Below are 21,739 nucleotides of genomic sequence, written 5' to 3'. Positions count from 1 at the left end.
ATGAAGAGAAGCGCGCTATTTACCTTCCATGCTCTCATGATCTCAGTCACAAGTATAGTATTCAAAATTGGAATGTCATTGGACTTATGTTTGGTGCACGAGGAACAATTCCCAAATGTACATTGGAAATCCTCTGAAAATTAAAGGTTCCTGAAAAGACTCTTCAGACAATTGCATCAACCATTTTAAAATCTTCATTGAACATCATCAATCACCATCTCTCTTCATCTTTATAATATTCAATATATATTATCTATTTTCAACTTATTTTTATCGTTTTCATAGCTACCACTTCTTGTCGCAGAATATTATTATTTTTAATTGTTTTATGTATTTTTTTAACATTAATTTACACTTTCGTTTTTCTTCATTTCAATTGCTTAGGATGTTGATATTTTAAATCCAAGATTTGGATGGCTATCATGTCGATATACTACTTCAAATTAATTAATTACTTTTATTTTATTATATTACTTCATTTATTTAATTTTTAATTTATTTCTTCAAATTAATTTTATTTATTTATTTTATTTCACTTATATATTATTTAATTTTATTTCTTAATTGTATTTTTAATTTCCATTTTAAATTTAATTTAATTTTATTATTTTAATTTTTTGTTTTAATTTTAATTTATATATTTAGTTTTAATTTAATTCTTGTCCTTAATTTTATTCTTTAATTTTAATTTCATTTTTTTTTTTTTCAATTTCACTTAGTTTTTTTAAATCTAATTTCATTTTTTAATTTTAAATTCACATTTATTTTCTTAATTTTAATTGTAATTTTAATTTATGTTTATAATATTAATTTTAACTCCATCATTTATTTTTTATTTAAATTCTTAAATTTTAATTTCTGTTCTAATTACAATTTTTATTCCAATTTTAATCCTTAATTTCATTTTTTTACTTTAATTTATAATTCCAATTCCATTATTCAACTTCAATTTTTATGTTAATTTTCAATTTAAATTTCGTTTGTCGATTTCAATTTCAATTTTATGTTTTAATTTAATTTTTGTACTATTTTTTATTTCAATTTCATTTTTATACTATTATTTTAATTTTATATCAGTTTATAATATCTTAAAATTTCTTTCATTTTTTTTTATTTTAATTCAAATTCAGTTTTTCAATTTTAATTTCAATTTAAATTATATTTTTTTATTTCAATTTTAACTATCTTTTTTTTCAAATTTAATTCCATTTTTTTTTAATTTCAATTGTGATTTTAAATCTGTTCTTAAAATGTGCTTTGGGTAACCTATTTCACAATATTAATCAGTTTATAAATTCTAATGTAAATTTTGTCTATTAAACCTTCTTTCAAAGCTTCAGGCGTCTGAAGTTCTTGAGAATAAACTAATTCATAAATTTCAATTATATTTCTTAATTTTGATTCTGATTCCAATTTTTTATTTTAATTTCAACTTTATGTTCTAATTTTAATTTTAATTTTATTTCTTGCTTCCATTTAATTTTAATATCATTTTTTTAAGTTTCATTTCATTTGTGATCTCAGTTTCTTATTTCAATTTTAATTTCATCTTTTAAATTTCATTTTCATTTTTTCATTTTATTTTTAATTGTAATTTAAATTCCAAGTTTTAATTTCATGTTTTCATTTTAAATTTAATTCGATTTTAAAATTTCAATTCTATTCTTTGACTTTAATTTCAATTTTAATCATATTGTTAAATTCAATTTTATTTTTTAATTCTATATTTTTATTATTCTTAATTTTAATTTTAATCATATATTTACAATTACTGTTTTTTTTTTTTTTCATTTTCATTTTAATTCTAATTCAATTCTTTTATCTTAATTTCAATTTCATTTTTTAATTTTAATTTTAAATTGAAATCTCTTCTTAAAATATGGCTTCTTGATGATTCGTATAATATTGATGAGTTTCTAAATTCTAATGTAAATTTAATAGTCTACTAAATCTTGTCTTACAGCTTCAGGCGTTTCATTTCATATTTAATTTTAATTTTACATTTTAAATTTTATTTTAAATTTATTTCTAATTTTTCAAAAAACAAAGTGTAACTTTTTCATTTCAATTTAACTTATTTTTCATTTCAATTTAATCTTTCAATTTTATCCTTACTTTTAATTTTAATGATATTTTTGTTTCAATATAATTTCTACTTTTTAATTACAAATTTAATTTACTTTATTAATTTTAAATGTAATTTTCATTTCACTTCTGGTATTAATATTTATTTCATTCCTTAATTGTAATTTTATTTTATAATTTCTAAGTAAATTTTCATTTCTTAATTTCAATTTTAATTGTAGTTTAATTTTTTTCCATTTCAATTTGATTTTTAATATATGCATCATGATTACACAACTTTCAACACTATATCACTTCGGAATATGTATTTATATGTCTTTCTCGTGTTAAAATCTATCGTACCTGGTTACCATGTTTCGACCTGTTATTGGCCTTCAGAAGGCAGTTCTGAATTTAACATGAAAAAGACATATAAATACATATTTTCCGGTTTGATTTCTCATTCAATTTTTTCAATTTTAATTACGATTTTATTCTTCAAATTTAATTTAAATATTAATTATATTTTTATGTCGTACGCCAGTCTCCGTGGTCGTTCCTCTCTCCGACGTGTAGTCGAGGTGGGGAGGGGAAACAGGAGTGGCGTGACAAGATAGCTGTCGCTTGTGGGTGGGGTAATGGTATGAAACTATGGTGAAGTTTAAGGAAATACTATTTTAAAGTAACATTAGTTTATTACAGAAATAGGATAACAAAGAAAGTATAACTGTGGTTCCCTCATAGTTCTGTGGTAGAGGTAACGGGGGATTCGTGATAGAAATTGATAATTTAGAAATTCGTCCTGAGGCTTCGATGCGGGAAGAGTTATGAAAGGTGATAGTAAAGTACGATTTGAGTGAGAGGGAGGTAGGGGTAAGGGAGTGCCTGGGGAAGATCGGCTTGCTTTCATGTGTGTTGTGGGGGGCAGGATAACGAGAGAGATGGAATCGGGTAGAAGGTTAGTTTTCTAGTTCGAAGGATCAACACAGCAAACTGTGCGACTTACCAACTTCGAGAACAAGCTCCTGGCATCGGAGGATCAACACAGCGTACTGTGCGACTTACCGACTTCAGGAGCAGGGAAAATGGTGACCTCTATCATCGACAGATCAAACAGAGCGAACTCGTGAGTTACCGACTGTAGGGCTTGTTGTGTTTTATCGAACAAGCCGAGATAAGTGCAGGGAGTCGAAGTCAGGAAGGTGTGAGATAAGGGTGATCAGGGGAGAGAAGTGCGTGGGTTGGAGGTGGTGATGAGACTTGTAGTGACACGAGAATAAAATAAGTTTAGGGTACATAAGAAGTGAGGAAGATTCGGCTGGTGTAGGAAGGAATACAGGAGACAGGGACGCAGCTTGGCTCCATGTTCCCAGAGTGGTGGCCGTGTGTAGACACGTCCGAACAAAAGACAACCTTAAGCCTTGGTTTTTCTGAACCGACGCATGCGACGTGCGAGGCCCACCTTGCACAAATCCGGACTACACGAGAGAGAGTGGTTTCTATATCTGCGAGATGCGAGATCTGCGCACCTCGCAGTTATAGAATCCACTACTATCTCTCATGTAGTCCGGATTTGTGCGAGGCAGGCCTCGCACGTCGCATGCGTCAGTTTAGAAAAACCAAGGCTACAGGATAGGCCTGGTTGGAAGACTGCTGCTAGTGACGGAGGACACCATCTAGCAAACGAGTGACTCTGGACTCATGTCCCAGCTCTATTTATACCCCTCTCAGTGGTGGAGGATGCCGTTGACGTCACAGTGCCTGAGAGCATTTCTACTGCCAACGTGACTCGTCGCTGCGCGATCCTTGTTTTCTCCATCACAAGACAGAAAAAAAAAAAAGCGAACCAACCTGCTTTCTGATAGGGAGAAAACAGCAGCTGTTGTTTGCGCAGGTACATAAGTTTGAACTGTTTCAAATAGGACGCACGGGCATCGAAAATTGATATACAGTACACAACATTTAAATTTTAATTCTGATTTCAAATAGTAATTTCAATTGTATACTTATCCATATATATATATATATATATATATATATATATATATATATATATATATATATATATATATATATATGTATTTTACTTTTAAATTTAACTTACTTCTCTTCTCTATTTTAATTTCAACTTAATTTATTCTTTTTAATTTCATTTTTCAATTTCAACTTTCATTTTAATTTTAATTTTATTCTCTTTTATTACAAGTTTAAATTTCATATAGTTTTTCAATTTTGTTCCATTTTTATATTATAATTTAAAATTTACTTTTAATTTCTATTTCTATTTCAATTTCATTTTATAATTACAATTTTAATTCAGTATTTTAATTTTAATTCTAATTTCAATTTCATTTTTTAATTTTAATTTCATTTTATACATCAATTTCCAATCTAACACAATTTTTTTAATTTTGACTCCATTTAAAATTATAATTTCATTTCTTAACATTATTCTCAATTCTATTTTTCCATTTTTATTTTATTTTACGATTATACTAAAATTCATAACTCTGCTGTCTGTGCAGTGAGAACAAAGCTGATAAGTGCGGCGAACAGAACGCCTCAAACTCTATCTGTAGTGTAAAGGGGAATCCTCTGCCCCCAGGCATATGGACAGTAGAGGCCGGCAAAGTTTCAAAAAATGGTCAAGGAGAACGAAGGGGCTCAGACACCTGCCCTTTTAACTGTAGCATCCCCGCATATTTACTATTAACCACCAATAAAATCGAGCAAATCCGTTGCACTTTTTTCTACATTTATTATTTGCCTACGTAAAATGTTTCAGTCTCTAATCTCCGGAAATAATGGCCATATCGAGGAACAGGATACGGTGTTGTATTCCCCCTTGACATACTTCGCACATGGTAACATCAAAATGGAAATCCCAAACACAAGCTGATTTTTTGAGAAAAAAATACCAAGGCTATTCCACCAACATTCCCGTATGTGCAGTGAGAACAAAGCTGATAAGTGCGGCAAATAGAACGCCTCGAATTCTATCTGTAGTGTAAAGGAGAACCCTCTCCACAAGGGTATTTGGACACTAGAGACTGGCAAAATTTCAAAAAATTGTAATTTTGACTTTCCAAAACAGACTTTTCTCTACACAAGGAGAACGAAGGGGCTCAGAGACCCGCCCTTTTCACTGTAGCATCCCCCCATGTTTACTAATAATCACTAATAAAATCGAGCAAATCTCTTGCACTTTTTTTTGTAGACTTCTTTTTTTCCCTACCTAAAATATTTCAGTCTTTAATCTGCAGAAATAATGGCCATATCAAGGAACGGGATGTGGTGTGATATTCCCCCTTGAGTTACTTTGGACAGGATAGTATCAAAATGGGAATCCCGAACACAAGCTGATTTTGGAGAAAAAATACCAACCTCTATTCCGCCAACATTCTCGCCACCATAACTCCGCCATATGTTCAGTGACAACAAAGCTGTTAAGAGCGGCGAATAAAGTTCGTCGAACTCTATCTGTAGTGCAAAGGACAACCCTCTGCTCCCAGGCATATGCACGGTAGAGGCCGGCAAAATTTCAAAAGTGGTCATTTTCACTTTCCAAAACAGACTTTTCTCCACACAAGGAGAACGAAGGAGCTCAGAGACTCACCCTTTTGCAATGTTTACTACTGTTGTGTATGACAACTTAGGTCAGATGACTTGCTGAACAGATCACTATTGCATTCCACTCCTGCTCACACTTACCAGGATATCTGCAGTGGTGTAGCGTCAATTTAAGCTAAAAAGCTTAGCTTCCCCAGTTAATAATAATTTCATAATAAACCTGCAGTTTATGGAGAAAATTATTTATTAATTTTAATAGAATTTATATTTACGCATCAAATATTGTGGTGCGGCAACTCAGGATGATTTGTGATGCAGCAGTAAACAAGAAGCCTGCACACACCAGGTTCCAAGCAGACTGGTTTCTTCTGTGTAATCCACCCCGCAGATTTTCCATCCCTTTGTAACTAAACTACCCTAGACGCAAGGCTCACAAAAAGCTAGCTTTGACACTTAAAATAAGTAGTTTCCTAGTTATCCCTTTTCGTCACTTGTGTTCAGTTGAAGTGTTAGTGTGCATTGTGGCTGATATAATAAATAATGAGTGAAATAACAGTTCCTGACACCAATTTACTTCAATTTTTTTAGGACAATTGTATTATCAATACTGACTTACGAACAAAAGTGTGATTTAAAAAACAAATGACCGACTCCCTTGCTATCAATGAAGGACACAACCAAAAGACAGACGCAGGGAGTGAGCTAATATTATACGTATACGTGTCTATTTGTTAGAGATATGTGTAAACTGTGAAATCATATTTTACCACATATCATTTGAGGTCATGCCTTATTGGTGTTACTTACGATGTTCCAACCAATCTTCGACTGCTGACTTGACATTGACTACTATTTATTTTAAGACTGTATTTTTGTAATACATTTTCTCATATTGCATGAAAAACAACTTGAGTTAGCTTCCCCTGCTCAAAATTTCATGCTACGCCACTGGATATCTGACACCACCATTACACTTATAATGGAAAAGAAAGGATTTTACTGGAAGAGCTGGGGCTCTCAGGATATTACAGGAAAACTACATGGTTACTGAACTTAGGTTCTAGACTGAATTAGTTGTGAATGGAACTATACTTTATTTATTAAATATATACAAAATATATACATAGTGAGTTACTTGCATAGTATATCTCTTATCGGAGCTCACGACATTACGATCCTGCCTTCGATTTATTTCTTCCTTAGATTCTGACTATCACTGTCTGCCACCAATCTTCTCACCATCACTTTTTATATTCTCTTATCTGTTTCCTGGCCGGGATACCACCCATGCTATCCACCAGGTCAGATGGGCTTTAAACTCCTTCTCCTTTTGATTATACGTGCTTAAAGATGTCGTCTTAATCAAACAGCTGTTACAATTATTTGGATTCAGTGCAATACAGTGATAAGTCATTTTACTGAGACTACCCATAAGAAAAGATTTCGAAAATGCGTGATTTAATTTAATCAATTAAAATGCATGCTTTATTCCACTGGACCAATGCGATTATTCCAGCAGTGATTCGTGGCGTAACAATACTTTTATCATAGGCAGTGATTTACAGCATGCGCCACATAACTCTATAATGCTGGCTAAGCATCTATCTACTTCACAAGCTGGGATTGCATTGGGTGTCTGCTTAAGGACATGTATTCTGCTGACACTGTTCCTGGACTGTTTCAAATTTAACACCCCACAGGAAATCATGCTACAAGGCATTTCTAAGCCCTGGGACATAACAAGGCTCCTTTCTTTTCAAAAAGACGATGCCTCAATGGCACGTGTTTTTTCATTGAACTTATCTGGCCTACTGATGGTGGATTAGATTCTGGAATACAATCATACACACAAGCAACAGTGAGAGTTTACAGAGTCAATCTCGTGTCAGGGACTCTTTCTCCTCAGGCAGGCTTATGGGGCATTTATTCCCTCGCCATTGGCTTTCAAATCCACACCATGTATACTATGAATTTGGTGGTCGCTGAATTACAAATCAAGAGTGGAATCACTAATAATGATTTTAAAACTTGGTTTATGCATTCTAATTGGTTTTGGATTTCCTATATTAAATTTTGAGATTTTCTATAATTTTGTGTTAATTCGGTTTGGTTCATTGCATGGCGTCAGCTATAACACTTATCAACTCTAGGTACAATAATAGATTTTGGATAGTATTTTCTCTTCGTTACAATAAAATTTCACAATATAGGATATTATTAAGATAACCCAATATTTCTCTCTCTCTCTCTCACTCATTCTCTTTTGTTTTTGTCAGGGCTCCAATATACATTCTTTTCTCCCCAAGCATAACTCACACACACATTTTCCAATATAATTCACTCCATTCTTAAGCTAAATGTTTATCCTAAAAGCATTCAAGTCTTAACTCTTTGTTCTGTGTTGGACGCCTTTTCGTACACACAGCACTCTCCTTCTGCTGACACATGCGGTTTATTTCCATACTGAACGCTGATAGTGTTCCAGCTGGTGAATGATGTCACCTGTCCTTCATGGCTCCCGTTGCTTACGCTGTGTTTCACGTTACATCATTGGCAGTACATCTTGCATTCTCGAAGCCTGGAACACATACATACAGTAAGTTCCAGTATTACAAGATTAAATTAAGATAATCGTTTACACACTTATAAAAGAGTTTTTAGATATGACATGTCTAACTTCAATTTTCACATCAACTATGCTTTCTTTAAATCATCACTTCAGATGCGTTTGAATTTGATTATTTACACATAAGGATATTAGGCAGAGTAACCTTCAAGACTATATTAAATGCTATTATATCCTTGTGTTAAATTTATCCTAAGCTTAGAAACATACCTTATTTCATTGTTCAAAATGTTTCGAAATCTATATACATATTACAAAGCAGTTAACTCGGATCAAGAGAATTATTTATGATACAGTTATTTTCAGTTACAAAAGTAAAAGTAATTTTACAAGTGCCATTTTAAGCTTTGGCATTTCCAGGCGAGCTTCATGCTCTACTTAATATTATACAATATACTTAGAGTTTTTCCTGGAATGGACGATATCACGTCGAAGGTCATTCTGATCCAAAGACGCAGGCTTCCTCAGTTTCCTCTGGCTAGACAGTGTGGTTCAGTAGCTGAAAATATTGTTACATGTGGGGAACAGAGTGTAAATCTCGTTCCCATATTTTGTTACATCACTTTCTTGCAACAACAATTAGACAACCTGTAATTAAATAGGTTAGTAAATATTTCTAGTTCTCAGTCCGTAACGAGGTGAAGTTGGTTGGCTCTTCTCTGTTCAGCTGTTTTATTACTCACACTGAGAGCATGAATTATGACGGGAGTCGAACTCGTGGTCTGGTTCAGCAGAACTGTGTGCCTGGGGAGGATCATGTCATCTCACTTTCCACGAGCCAAGAGGGATTTCGTCCTTGGACTCAAAACCTCCATCTCTTCCTACTCTATCTCTTAATTCGCTTAGTGGTATCTCATCTTCCGATGCCCATGCTTTTTCTCTCGCCGTCCCTGACGTTTAATTGATTATCCCTTCACCTTGGGGTTCTCTGTTCGATTCCATTCCCAGGGATCCTTCATCATTCTCACAATATTGCGTGTACATACTTTCCGTTTCATTTTCAGTAGGGTGAATGTCGTCATCCTGACCATCGACTCTACAGGAGCACAACTTTAACCTATTTACGTCAACTACTTGTGTTCTACCATCACTGTAACAAATGTGGTAATTGACTTCATTTAGTCTTTCTACTATCTCAACTGGTTTAGCTAGTTTCTTTGTTATTCCCCTTTTCAACACTGTGCGGTGTATGAATACTTTGTCTCCTACCTCAAATGTTTCAAGTTTCACATTTCCCCTCTTGTAATGTCTGGCTTGCGTTGTCTTACTCTGCTTTAATCGATCTCTAACCACTTTGTAGACTGTCTCTAGCTTCCTGGCTAGGCCAAATACAGTTTCGAATTCTACATTTTCTCTTGGAAAATTCAGACTGACATCAACTGGAAATGGCAGAGGCATTTCCTTGCCATACAAGAGAAAGAATGGGGAGTAGCCCATCACCGAGTAGGGTGTACTTCTATACACTATTTGTACTATAGCTAACCACTTATTCCAATCTCTTTGGTATTTATGCACAAAGTGAGACATCATTGCCATGAACGTTTGATGACTGCATTCAACTAGTCCATTTGCCATAGGATGATACAGACTTTTTTTTTATGTGTACCAATTTGCAAACTTTCTTCAACATTGTACATACAAAATTCCTACCTTGAATATTTAATACTTGTTTAGGAGTTCCATGACGAGCAATTATTTTTGTGACAACTTCCCTAGCTACAGTTTCTGCACATTGGTCAGGTATCAGAATAGCTTCACTCCACTTCGTGAAGGCATCCATCAAAGTCAACAGATAGACACTTATACTGGAACAGAAACGATTTTACTGAAAGAGCTGGGGCTCTCAGGACATTGTAGGAAAACTACATAGTTACTGAACTTAGGTTCTAGACTGAATTAGTTGTGAATGAAACTACACTTGATTTATTAAATATATACAAAATATATACATAGCGAGTTACTTACATGGTATATCTCTTGTCGGAGCTGATGTCATTACAATCCTTCCTAGGATTTATTTCTTCCCACTTCCTGCCACTAATCTTCTCCCCATCATTTTTACATTCTCTTATCGGTTTTGGTACCACCCACACTATCCACCAGATGAGATGGGCTTTAAACCCCTTCTGATTATACGTGCTTAAAGATGTCGTCTTAATCAAACATGTGTTACAATTAATTCGATTCAGTGCAATAGTCCAGCAGTCATTTGTGAGCACTGATTTACCGCACGCGCCACATAACTCTACAACACTGGCTAAGCATCTATCTACTTCATAAGCTTGGTTTGCATTGGGTGTCTGCTTAAGGTCATGTCTTCTGCTGACACTGTTCCTGGTCTGTTTCAAATTTAACACCTCACAAGAAATCATGCTACAGAGTGTTCTTAAGCCCTGGGGCAAAACATTAATAAATCACCAATAAAATCGTGCAAATCCATTCAACTTTTCTTGTAGACTTATTTTTTTCCTTATCTAAAATATTTAAGTCTGTAATCTCCAGAAATAATGGTCATATCGAGGAACGGCATGTGGTGTTGTATTCCCCCTTGACTTACTTCGGACATGATAGCATCAAAATAGGAATCCCGAACACAAGCTGATTTTCGAGATAAAAATATCTTTCAACCTCTATTCCGCCAACATTCTCGCTGCCATAACTGCAGTGCAGTGCAGTGAGAACAAAGCTGATAAGTGCGGCGAATAGAGCTCCTCGAACTCTATCTGTAAGGTAAAGGTCAATTCCCTGCCCCCAGGCATATGGACGGTAGAAACCAGCTAAGTTTAAAAAAATGGTCATTTTGACTTTCCAAAACAGACTTTTCTCTACACAAGGAGAACGAAGGAGCTCAGAGACTCGCCCTTTTGCACTGTAGCATCCCTGTATGTTTAAGAATAATCACCAGTAAAATGGAGCAAATACGTTGCAATTTTTTGTAGACTTATTTCTGTCCCTGCCTAAAACATTTCTAATCTCCAGACATAATGGCCATTTCGAGGAACGGGATGCGGTGTTGTATTCTCCCTTGACTTACTTCGGCCACGATAGCATCAAAATAAGAATCCCAAACAGAAGCTGATTTTCGAGAAAAAAATACCAAGGCTTTAAACCTTTATTCCGCCAACATTCCAAAAACTAAACAAAAATATTACACGTACTGGAAGAAGTACTGTAAAATCATTGCAAACGAAAGTCGCTTGCGTCACGCTACAAATTATTATCCACTCGGACTGTACTGTGGTCCATTTGTATGTTCCGTAACAATGATACTAGCGCACGAAACTGTTATCGCCAACTCATGCATTAAGGACAACAAATAGCTCGTCAACTGGCACTGTCAGCAAGATTATTCACCAGAATTGGTGGTTCCAACTGTACAATTGTTTGACAATGTGACCTGTTCTGGTTCTTGTTAAAAATATTTGAACATGTCTGGACAAATTTTTGTACATTTCCAGGTCATATGGTTTCTTTTGTACAGACTGTAAAATTTTTCCTTTGTCAGAAGAGAGCTAATTGTTGATCCATAGGTTTACAAAATGACACTTTACTGAAGCAAACGCACTGGATAGAGATATCACTTGAAGAGGTCATGGTTCCAAATATGTTGCCTGTTTTGCAATATTATCGACTTGGAGAAGTAACTAGTCCGAATTTTGTAATCATTTCAACAACAGACACCATAGAGTGAGGACAGGTGTTACAGAAGTACTAAAACACCTTGTTTGGGAGGTTCATGAAGAGGTTCATTGCATTTCAGCCACAGATTCCAACAGCCGCATGGACATCATACCCACCAACAGGGTTAAGGATAAGACCATGGTATTATGATCAAACATTCACTTCGAGAGAAACCTCCCTCAAGAGGACGAGGCCAACAAAGAAAAACGAGAAATATATGAACCATGCCTACCTTTCCTCTCTTCTAAATATAACATACCTGTTAATCAGTGGGTTGTCAAAGGTATGTTATTTGGAACAAAAGATTCCCTTCCACACTCTACCTACAGACTAATAGTAGAATTAAAATTCAAAGTCTTTCAAATACAATACATCCTATTACGAATTCTTAGTGATTCTGTACATATTATCCAATATCATTTTCAAGAAATATAATTTTGTTGATATGACAGTTTGCCATCAAACGAATCCCAAATTCAAGATTTAGTAGTTTTTTTAACTTCATTAACGATTTTAAAAAACAACTGCTCTGTATTAAGAATCTTTGTCACCACACTCACTGGAGGGCTGATGATTTAATCAAATCCTTCTCTCTAAACAGCCACCGGCGTGGCTCAATTGGTTAAGGCACTTGCCTGCCAGTCTGAAGTTGCGTTTGGGCGCGGGTTCGATCCCCGCTTGGGCTGATTACCTGGTTGGGTTTTTTCCGAGGTTTTCCCCAACCGTAATGTGAATGCAAGGTAATCTATGGCGAATCCTCGGCCTCATGTCGCCAAATATCATCCTAAATAACCTCGTAGTTGATACAGCATCGTTAAATAACCAATTAAAATAAAAAAAAATAAAATAAAAAATCTCTCTAAACAAAATTAGGTAACTTTATGTTAGTTAGGTTACATGGGGTTTTTAAGGAGTTTTAAAGACATTGTCTTCCGAAATCTGTTCCTTAAGTAACTATTTGGAAAAATACCTTTCTTCATTCAGAGCTGACAGTATGAATTTAGATTACTTTGAGAGGGCTGAATCCAAGATGTAAATTTAATTTGGTGCAAATGATCGGAACATAATTAAAATTAATTGTTAATTACTGAAGAGAAACTGTCGCAATATATCGTTTTTACTTTCATATTACATAATTAATTTTGATTGAAGGTGCTGTAATTGAACTGACGTCAATCGTGTAGTTTTTTTTTAATCCCTGAATTAGACTATCAGTAGAGGCTATGGCAGGAAGTTTTCAGATGTTTTTGGAACTTGGAGAGGATGTTCGACTTTGGTCGTAGAATTTTGTTAGACTGTGTTTGTTTAGCAGAGTTTATATTGAACCACTGCTATCCAGACTGTCTGCACAATTTCTTCTTCTTCTTGTAGCGTGTTGTATCCGCCGCTGTATAATTAAAACGTAATTTCAGATAATGTTTGAAACTTCGATCTTGCTACACAGCACCAAGGGACTGACATTGATTTGTGTTGCGTTATTTCATGATTAAATGAAACAATGATGATATAACTTTACCATGTCTAGAAAATTAAATAAACGAGTTTTTGTAAGGTCGAGACAAGAGTTATATAGCAGAGAGGGGTTCAATCCAATCTTTTTCCTATTAATTGCTTTTAACTCTAAGCAGCCTCCACTGAGAGTGCTAATATCATTTCTTATCTACATTCTGCCATTAAATTTAAACTCCTGGAAATGTGAAATCAACATCTGTGTTCTTGGTTTAAGATGTTAGTCCTGATAATATATTTTACGGAAGACATTTTGAATTTAGTAATACAATTCTTGTTTATGTCTGTTACATTGCAATGGTTGCACATATTATATGCAAGTATCTCGATTGCAGAAATGGAGGAATAGTCACCCCCCCAAATGTTTCTTCTAACTATCGAGAGATAATGAGAGGTGAGTTCATTTATAATACATAGCAATGTTATCACATAAAAACTAATTTGATATAATGGTAGATTTTCCTAGCCACGTGCATCATTACAAATCAGCAAACAATTAATTGCAATAAAGATCTTTGAAGGTTTATGCACAAAATAAAATATTGTTACTAAATAAATGTGATACATTTAGCACAAGAGAATTGGTTGGTCATGTCTAAATAATTTCAAATTTTACAGCCCACTTCCTACCTCTACTTTCTGGGAAAGCAATAAGTGAAAGTCTCAGGAATCTTCTATGCCACATCAGTAAATTTAAAAATGCAGTTATATTGTCAGACTCCAAAGCAGCTATTCTATCAATAGCCTCTAAACACACACCTTCATCTCAAACAGCAGACATAACTAAAATGCTCTCTCAATTAATATCACTCAATAAAAGAATTGTATTCCAATGGATACCATCCCATTGTGGAATCCTGGGAAATGAGAATGCGGATGCTTTAGCAAAGAAGGGCAGCACTGTTACTTACAGACCTGTTACTAAATCTACGTATTACTCTGTAAAAAGATTTATTAAATCTACATAATTAGACTTCAACAAACAAAATTTGATAACACAATCCCAAGGGAAAAAATGGAACCCTCTGCATCAAAATCCACAGTTAATTCCCGATTTACCACGAAAATCGTCTGTAGCTGCATTTAGATTGGCAACAGGCCATGATTGTTTGGCCAAACACCTGCATAGAATTGGAATATATCAGTCCCCTAACTGTCCATTGTGCAACTCAAACCAAGAAATGGATTCGGAACACCTCAAAATCTGTGCTTCAGTGGCTGGTCATGATAATATCTTTGAAAAATATTGGAGTGCAAGAGGTCAAATGACTTTATTGTCAAACGCCTGGCATTAGAAAACAACAACAACAACAACTTTCTGGGAAATCACATTCTGAAAACGCTGATGGTATTGGCTCAAGGGTTTTTTACAAGAAAGGGAGAAAAAAGTAAAAATTTGTAATATAGATGGTTACATTTCAAACATTGGTGTAAATATGAATATAACAAGATGCAGAGAAATCGTTTGAAATTCCCGCCATTTTTTGTGCATGTGGCACTCCGCTCATGGCTGCGAGAAGCTTCTTGACAGATTACACTTAATCCAGCTTATGAGCCCCTCTCTCCTATTATTATAGAGCCCTCTTGGTCGAGGATCAATAACATGTTAGATTGGGTTTCTTCAGGCTTTTGATATGCCTTATGTCACTGTTATTTTTATAAAATCCAACGTATTTTCATGGAAATGTTTATTTTTGGCATAACTGGCCGTATTTAAAGTAGAACTTATGCCACTCTTAATCTTATCGTCTTCACAGAAAGTCTAAAAACATAGAAATAAAGTTCTAAAAACACATTTTTAGCATGCAGCATTGGATACCACACAATTTTTACTAAATTATTTTTACATTTTTCAATTTTTTTGAGAAGGTGGTTAGAGCTAGAGTGGCATAAATGCTTAATCTTTTCTACGGTCGTTTGAGCCAGAAATTAATGTATCTATCACTTTTAACAGAATACGTCAAAATTGATAAGTTTAAAAAAAGGCCTAGAAAAGATGTTTTCAGAAATATTTACCGAAAATTATTAAAAGTTGGAAAAATCAATGTGTGACCTCCTCATACCCTTGCCTTAAGTTTGCCTCTAACTGAACCACATGGTTGCTGATGCAACTCAGCATATTGGTACGGTCTTATATCTAACATCATGAAATTCTGAGCCTAACAATCATAGGCAGAGTTATTGGGGGGGGGGGGCCACTGCCTCCCCCCAAACTTGGTCGAACTCATTTATTTTTTTATTAACGTTAGAAAATATTGAATTCAAAAGATATTTCTTACTTTTGTTTATGATTAAGTTTCTGTGCTTAAATTTTATTGACGAATTGATGTCTTCAGACCATGTGTCTGGATTATAATTTTAAATTTCTAAATGTATAAGAATTTCTATACTTCATTTGAGGAATTGAAGCACTGTAATGTTTTTCGTAACAGCCTGAACTGATGTGTTAGAACTCTGCAGGTGTTCAAGCAGCCACTTGGAGAAATATGAATTACATACTGACTGCACAACAATGCAGAAAAAAGAAAAGTGATCCCAGTATAATGTGTAAACTTAAAGACGAGGTTAAATAAAATAATTTGAATTTACATTTCATATGGTATCTTGCTTTTTTAAATAAACAGATAAAGTAAATATAAAATTCGTCCACTGCTGTGGAGTAATGGTTAGCACGTCTGACCAAGAAACAAGCGGGCCCAGGTTCGAATCCTGGTTGGGAAAAGTTACTTGGTTGGGGTTCTTCCTCAACCAATTGAAGTATAATTGCTGGGTAATTTTCGGTGTTGGATCTCAGACTCATTTCATCATTATTATTAATTCACATATCATCATCCATACAATAGTCTGGGTCAAGTTCACCATGCGGTGTGCTGTACTTGTACAAGAGCACAGCCGTTTGGCTACCCAATCATTCACAAAATAGGAGTGATAAGCACAATAAGCTTCAGGCTGCAGTGCAAGCCTTCAGGTCCCTCCTCTGTACAAGAGGAAAAAAAGTGACATTGTCTTTATACTCGTATTTTGTTACAATTTTACTTCATTTTACAATACCTTTATTAATCTAGTTATATCGGGATTCTATACGTTTTGCTTTGCCCCCCCACCCCAAGGAAACGGTTCTCTCTCTGCTCATGCTAACAATCCCGACCAACGACGAGAATGGGAAGAAAAGCATAACAAAACACAACAATGCACTATGTCCTGACATCTCTAATCAGGCCACACAGCTTGACACTTACATACTAAAACACTACAACGAAATTACAACCACCTTGCCTGTAGTGGTTTATGAAAATAAAGGAAATAAAATGTGCAATCTTACTATTGTTGAAATCCTCTGCATCCCAACCATGTCAGAATGGACGTTGGAGCTTGTCGACGTAGAGTTATCCGATGTTCAGGAGAGAGAGAAGTATCACCAGAAGACATCTGATCTTTCAGGGAATGTTGTCCTTATGGTGGAATCTGAAATAGTATCGAACCATGTTTATAATCATTTTAAAAATATTCTGATGGGATTTCATTTGAGAGTATGACAAGCATGAAACATCGTATGCACTCATTCAGTAAATATGTTGTTGTTGTTGTTTTCTAATGCCAGGCGTTTGACAATAAAGTCATTCGACCTCTTGCACTCCAATATTTTTCAAAGATATTATCACGGCCAGCCACTGAAGCACAGATTTTGAGGTGTTCCGAATCCATTTCTTGGTTTGAGTTGCACAATGGGCAGTTAGGGGACTGATATATTCCAATTCTATGCAGGTGTTTAGCCAAACAATTATGGCCTGTTGCCAATCTAAATGCAGCTACAGACGATTTTCGTGGTAAATCGGGAATTAACTGTGGATTTTGATGCAGAGAGTTCCATTTTTTCCCTTGGGATTGTGTTATCAAATTTTGTTTGTTGAAGTCGAAGTATGTAGATTTAATAAATCTCATTTATTATGTCATTTACATTAGTAGAGTGCATGGTAGAATTTAAAAGCCATATTAATTTTCATATTTTCTACATTCATTATGAGAAGAAAAATAAAGAAGGTAAACGTACGAATTCGAAATGAGGCAGTAGAACAAGTGAACAGCTTTAAATGCTTGAAATGTACTGTAAGTAATAACAAGAGCTGCTTATATAAAAAAAAAAAAAATAAAAATAATAAAAAAAAAAGCATCTCCCGCGTAAGTGTGTACCTCTGAAAATATAAGTAAGAGACTATTCAAGCACTTTGTGTGGAGTGTCGCATTGTATGTGAGCAGAAACATGGACATTACGAAGAATTAAAAAAAAAAAAAAAAAAAATTGACTAGAATCATTTGAAATGTGGATATGGAGAAGCATGAAACGTGCCAAATGGACAGGCAGAATAAGAAATGAAGCTGAGCTAGAAAGAGTAGGTTAAGAAAGAATAATGCTGAAACTGATATGGAAGAGGAAAAGAAATTGGCTAGGTCACTAAGAAGGGTATTGTCGGACCATCGGATCTGTGCCCCTTCAGCGTTGTCGTCATTCTTGGAAAAGTTAACGCCTGTACTCACTCCATTCCACCCGCTTTCCTCCCACCACGTTAAACAGCAGGCCACGAACCTTGCCGAATAGGGATGTTGCCAAACTTCTGTCAAACGTGTCATAAATAACTGGTCCTCCATGCTACAATATCATTTCTTTCAATCAAAATAATCTTGTATTTCTACATTTTTTAAACCTAAATCCCATGTCTCGAATCACTTTCCATTGCGTTTCTCTCGAACCTTGGAAATTATTGCTTCTTTCGGAACCTTCAGTAATTTCTTCAATGTTGGAACTTGTTTCTGCAGGGTATAAAATTCTTGTATCTTTCTTCTTAAAATACGTCGGTTCATATCATCTACAGAATAATTAAAGGTTAACTTAGTCTGTTCTTCCCTGGTGATTCTAGCTTTTCATCTCCTGCACAGACTCCCTCTCTCCTAATTTTCTTTATTAAGAGTTCTGACCTGTCTATATAAATTACATAAAATCTTTTATTATTAGTATTAGTTAAATAAGTCATTTTAATACGTAATCAATTGAAATAAAATAAGCCTCACCTGTGATCGCAGCTGCTGTTTTCGTTGCCTGATTTATAGGAAACAAGATATTGACCTGTTTGTTTGTCTTTATCGCAAAATGCTATTATGTACTTGCTTAATAATATTTTTTCCACCATTCCGTGCTACAGTATTCATGTTGAGTTGACAACACTGGACTGCAAGTGCAAATAAACTGTCCCGCAAGAAGATTCAAAATTGTGAGTAGTGGGGGAGAGAGGTAGAAAAGAGAGAGATAGGAATGCAGGGAGAGAAATTAATTACCGAGGCTGAGAAGGAATTAGGGTTCAGTTCGCATATCTTACGGGGGCACAGATCCAATGGTCCGACAATAATTTGCTAGGAGACGTTGTTGCACATAGACCACTTTTACACTAAACTTAAATTTAGTGTGTGCAAAGTATACTAAAACCCTAAAATAATGTAAGGTCACAGATTCAGGAAAGGAAAGGTAAGGTAAGGTTAGGTTAGGTTAGGTTAAGTTAGGGTTTTAGTATATCTTGCAAAAACAAATTTTAGGTTTAGTGTAAAAGTGATCTATATGTAACGACGTCTCCTAGCAAATTACCAAAATATCAAATGATAGACAATAACTTAGCTATTAATATATTTATATCGATCGTTATGTAGCTAGTCGGCGATGTATGCAATGGATGAGGAAAGGAAATGGCCACCCTACCCCACTATCTCCTGGCCTAGTTGCTTCATAAGTGCTGCCTTATTGGTATCACTTGTGAGGTTCAGACCTGTCTTCAGACAGTTGACTAAGCAACAACAACATATTGCTCGTATGCAAAGACTAAGAGGAAGACAGAATATAGGGAAGATTGGAGAATGCTGGGATTGTAGTGAAAGACCGATCCTGGGGGAGAAAACTATGAATAAATGAATTATTCATTTTAATGGCATACAAGTACATAGGGTGAAACGAGCGTTGAGCGGATTCCGCCGATTTTGGAATAGATACCGACGTACTTGAATTGCCAAAAAATCACACTCAATCGCTTTCACCTTCATCTTGACGGGATAATAAAAGCCTAAACTAACCTAATCTAACCTAACCTAACCTAAGTACGTCGGTGTCTATTCCAAAATCGGCGGAATCCGCTCAACGCTCGTTTAACCCAGGTGAAACGAGCGTTGAGCGGATTCCGCCGATTTTGGAATAGATACCGACGTACTTGAATTGCCAAAAAATCACACTCAATCGGCGGAATCCGCTCAACGCTCGTTTAACCGTACATAGTACTCCAACAAGTATTTCTGTAACCAATGAAGCAGTGGTAAAGAATTAAGACACCTTACACTAGATGATTCTTAAGTGTTCCTCTTCGTAAAGAAGTCACCTGTAACTTCCAATGATCGGAGGACTTTTTCCAACAAGCTCAGGAACTTGACTTGCTTCCTTCTGTCCCACGTCCATGGTCGATGCTCTAGAAGAGATCAGGTTACAGCGATGTTAATGTAATCCACATTTATCTGGCGTTCTCTATATTGCGATTAAGCCTTAAAGTCATTTTGTTACACTCAAGAATACGGATGAACAGTGATTAAATATATTAATAAAAGGAGCCTAAATGATTATAGGATGTCGGTAGTGTGTTTATGAGAATAAATGTTGGCTAGATTAGAGGATGGTGTGATGTCATAAGAAGCTTCGAATCTCCTTCAAACGTAGGCTAAACCATACGCATTACCTACATTTCTTCGTCTTTCCCTCCGGCCACCATCTTGCTCACAATCAGTATTGCCAACACATAAATTGTATCCCCGTCAGTGTTGCCAACACATAAAATGTATCTCCGTCAGTCTAACACCTGGAAATCCGTCAGAAACCGTCAAAACTAAAAAAATAATAAGACCCACTCAATATATATATATATATATATATATATATATATATAAAGCAAATTTTAACATAACTTGCTTGCCAATATTGATTAAAATAATAATTCATCCATATCATCTGCCTCAAATTCTGCAGTTTATGTGCTAGGTTAGTCTACGTTTCCACAAAAATTAAACAATTAAAAATGACAACAGCTACAAGAGTCAAAAGACGATCAAATCGTAATTCCCGCCAGAAAATCCGTCACCCGTCAAAGTCATTCTTTTCCCGTCCATTACGTTGAAATTCCGTCAAAACTGACGGAATTTCCGTCCAGTTGGCAACACTGATCCCCGTCAGTCTATCACCTGGAAATCCGTCAGAATCCGTCAAAAAAAAAAAAAAAAAAAAAAAAAGCAAGACTCACTCAATATACTGTATCTATATTTAAATAAAAGAAGATATTAACGCAACTTCCTTACAATCTTGATTAAATTAATAGTCTGCCTCTAGTTCTGCAGTTGATGTGTTTCGTTGGTCTAAGCTCCCCCAAAAATTAAACAGTTACAAATGACAGCACCTAAAAAAGTCAAAGAACAATGTAAATCGTAATTTCCGCCAGAAAATCTGTCACCCGTCAAAGCCATTCTTTTCCCGTCTGCTACCAAGGCTTGGTCTGCTACATTTCCGCCCAGTTGGCAACACTGTGCACAATATACGAATCAGGATTGCCAGATACAGGTATTGGAACCGTCGTACCAACATATGAAAATTGTCGTACTTCAGCATAAAACTGTCGTACATTTCTCAGCTTCCTGATATATAATTCTAGTCCGCCTCTGTATAGCAATGGTTACCCTATCTGGCTGTGAAACAAGCAGACCGGGGTTCAAATCCTGGTTGAGACAAGTTATCTAATCATTGAGGTTCTTTTCAGGGTTTTCCCTCAACCCATTAAGAGCAAATGCTGGGTATCTTTTGGCGCTGGAGTCATTTCGCTGGCTTTATCACCTTCATGTCATTGATTCCAGATAAGCATCGCAGTTCATAAAGGATCGTAAAATAAACCTATATTCATATAGGTTATGTCTACCTGTAAATTTTAGTTCTAATTAAGAATACTATTAATTATTGTTCACATCCACAGTGACATTCAGCATTGAAACACATCACCACCCATTTCTTCATTCAATACTGTCATCGCCGTAAAACGTCCACGATGCCGCTTGGTTAGAAATACCTTTGTTTATTTAAAGTCAGCAGAAATTTGATCTTTGGCGATAGATATTTTAGTATCAATCAATGTGGCACTCAAAATTATATCACATTAATTCATCTACAGTCGACTCAAACTCGACACCTCTATAATGTCAATATGCCTATTTTGTGAGGTT

At 35.1% G+C, this 21,739-nt stretch overlaps 1 long non-coding RNA gene across 2 annotated transcripts in view; it reads right to left on the bottom strand.

Annotated features, from left to right (window-relative positions):
* The window catches only part of LOC138716214 (uncharacterized), a 143,871-nt gene extending 123,576 nt beyond the window's left edge, over window positions 1-20,295 (bottom strand). Inside the window, exons 1-3 of one of the 2 annotated variants that reach the window (XR_011336589.1) lie at window positions 20,215-20,295; window positions 19,818-19,950; window positions 16,773-16,915 (exon numbers count right to left, since the gene is read on the bottom strand). This is a non-coding gene — a long non-coding RNA (uncharacterized lncRNA). The remainder of the gene's footprint in view (window positions 1-16,772; window positions 16,916-19,817; window positions 19,951-20,214) is intronic. The other variant, XR_011336588.1, reaches the window with a different exon arrangement.
* Between the last annotated feature and the right edge of the window lie 1,444 nt (window positions 20,296-21,739).

This window comes from Periplaneta americana, chromosome 16 (genome assembly GCF_040183065.1).
Source record: "Periplaneta americana isolate PAMFEO1 chromosome 16, P.americana_PAMFEO1_priV1, whole genome shotgun sequence".
Lineage (NCBI taxonomy): Eukaryota > Metazoa > Arthropoda > Insecta > Blattodea > Blattidae > Periplaneta > Periplaneta americana.
The sequence above is the reverse complement of the archived record's forward strand: the minus strand, read 5'-3'. Positions and strand labels throughout refer to the sequence as shown.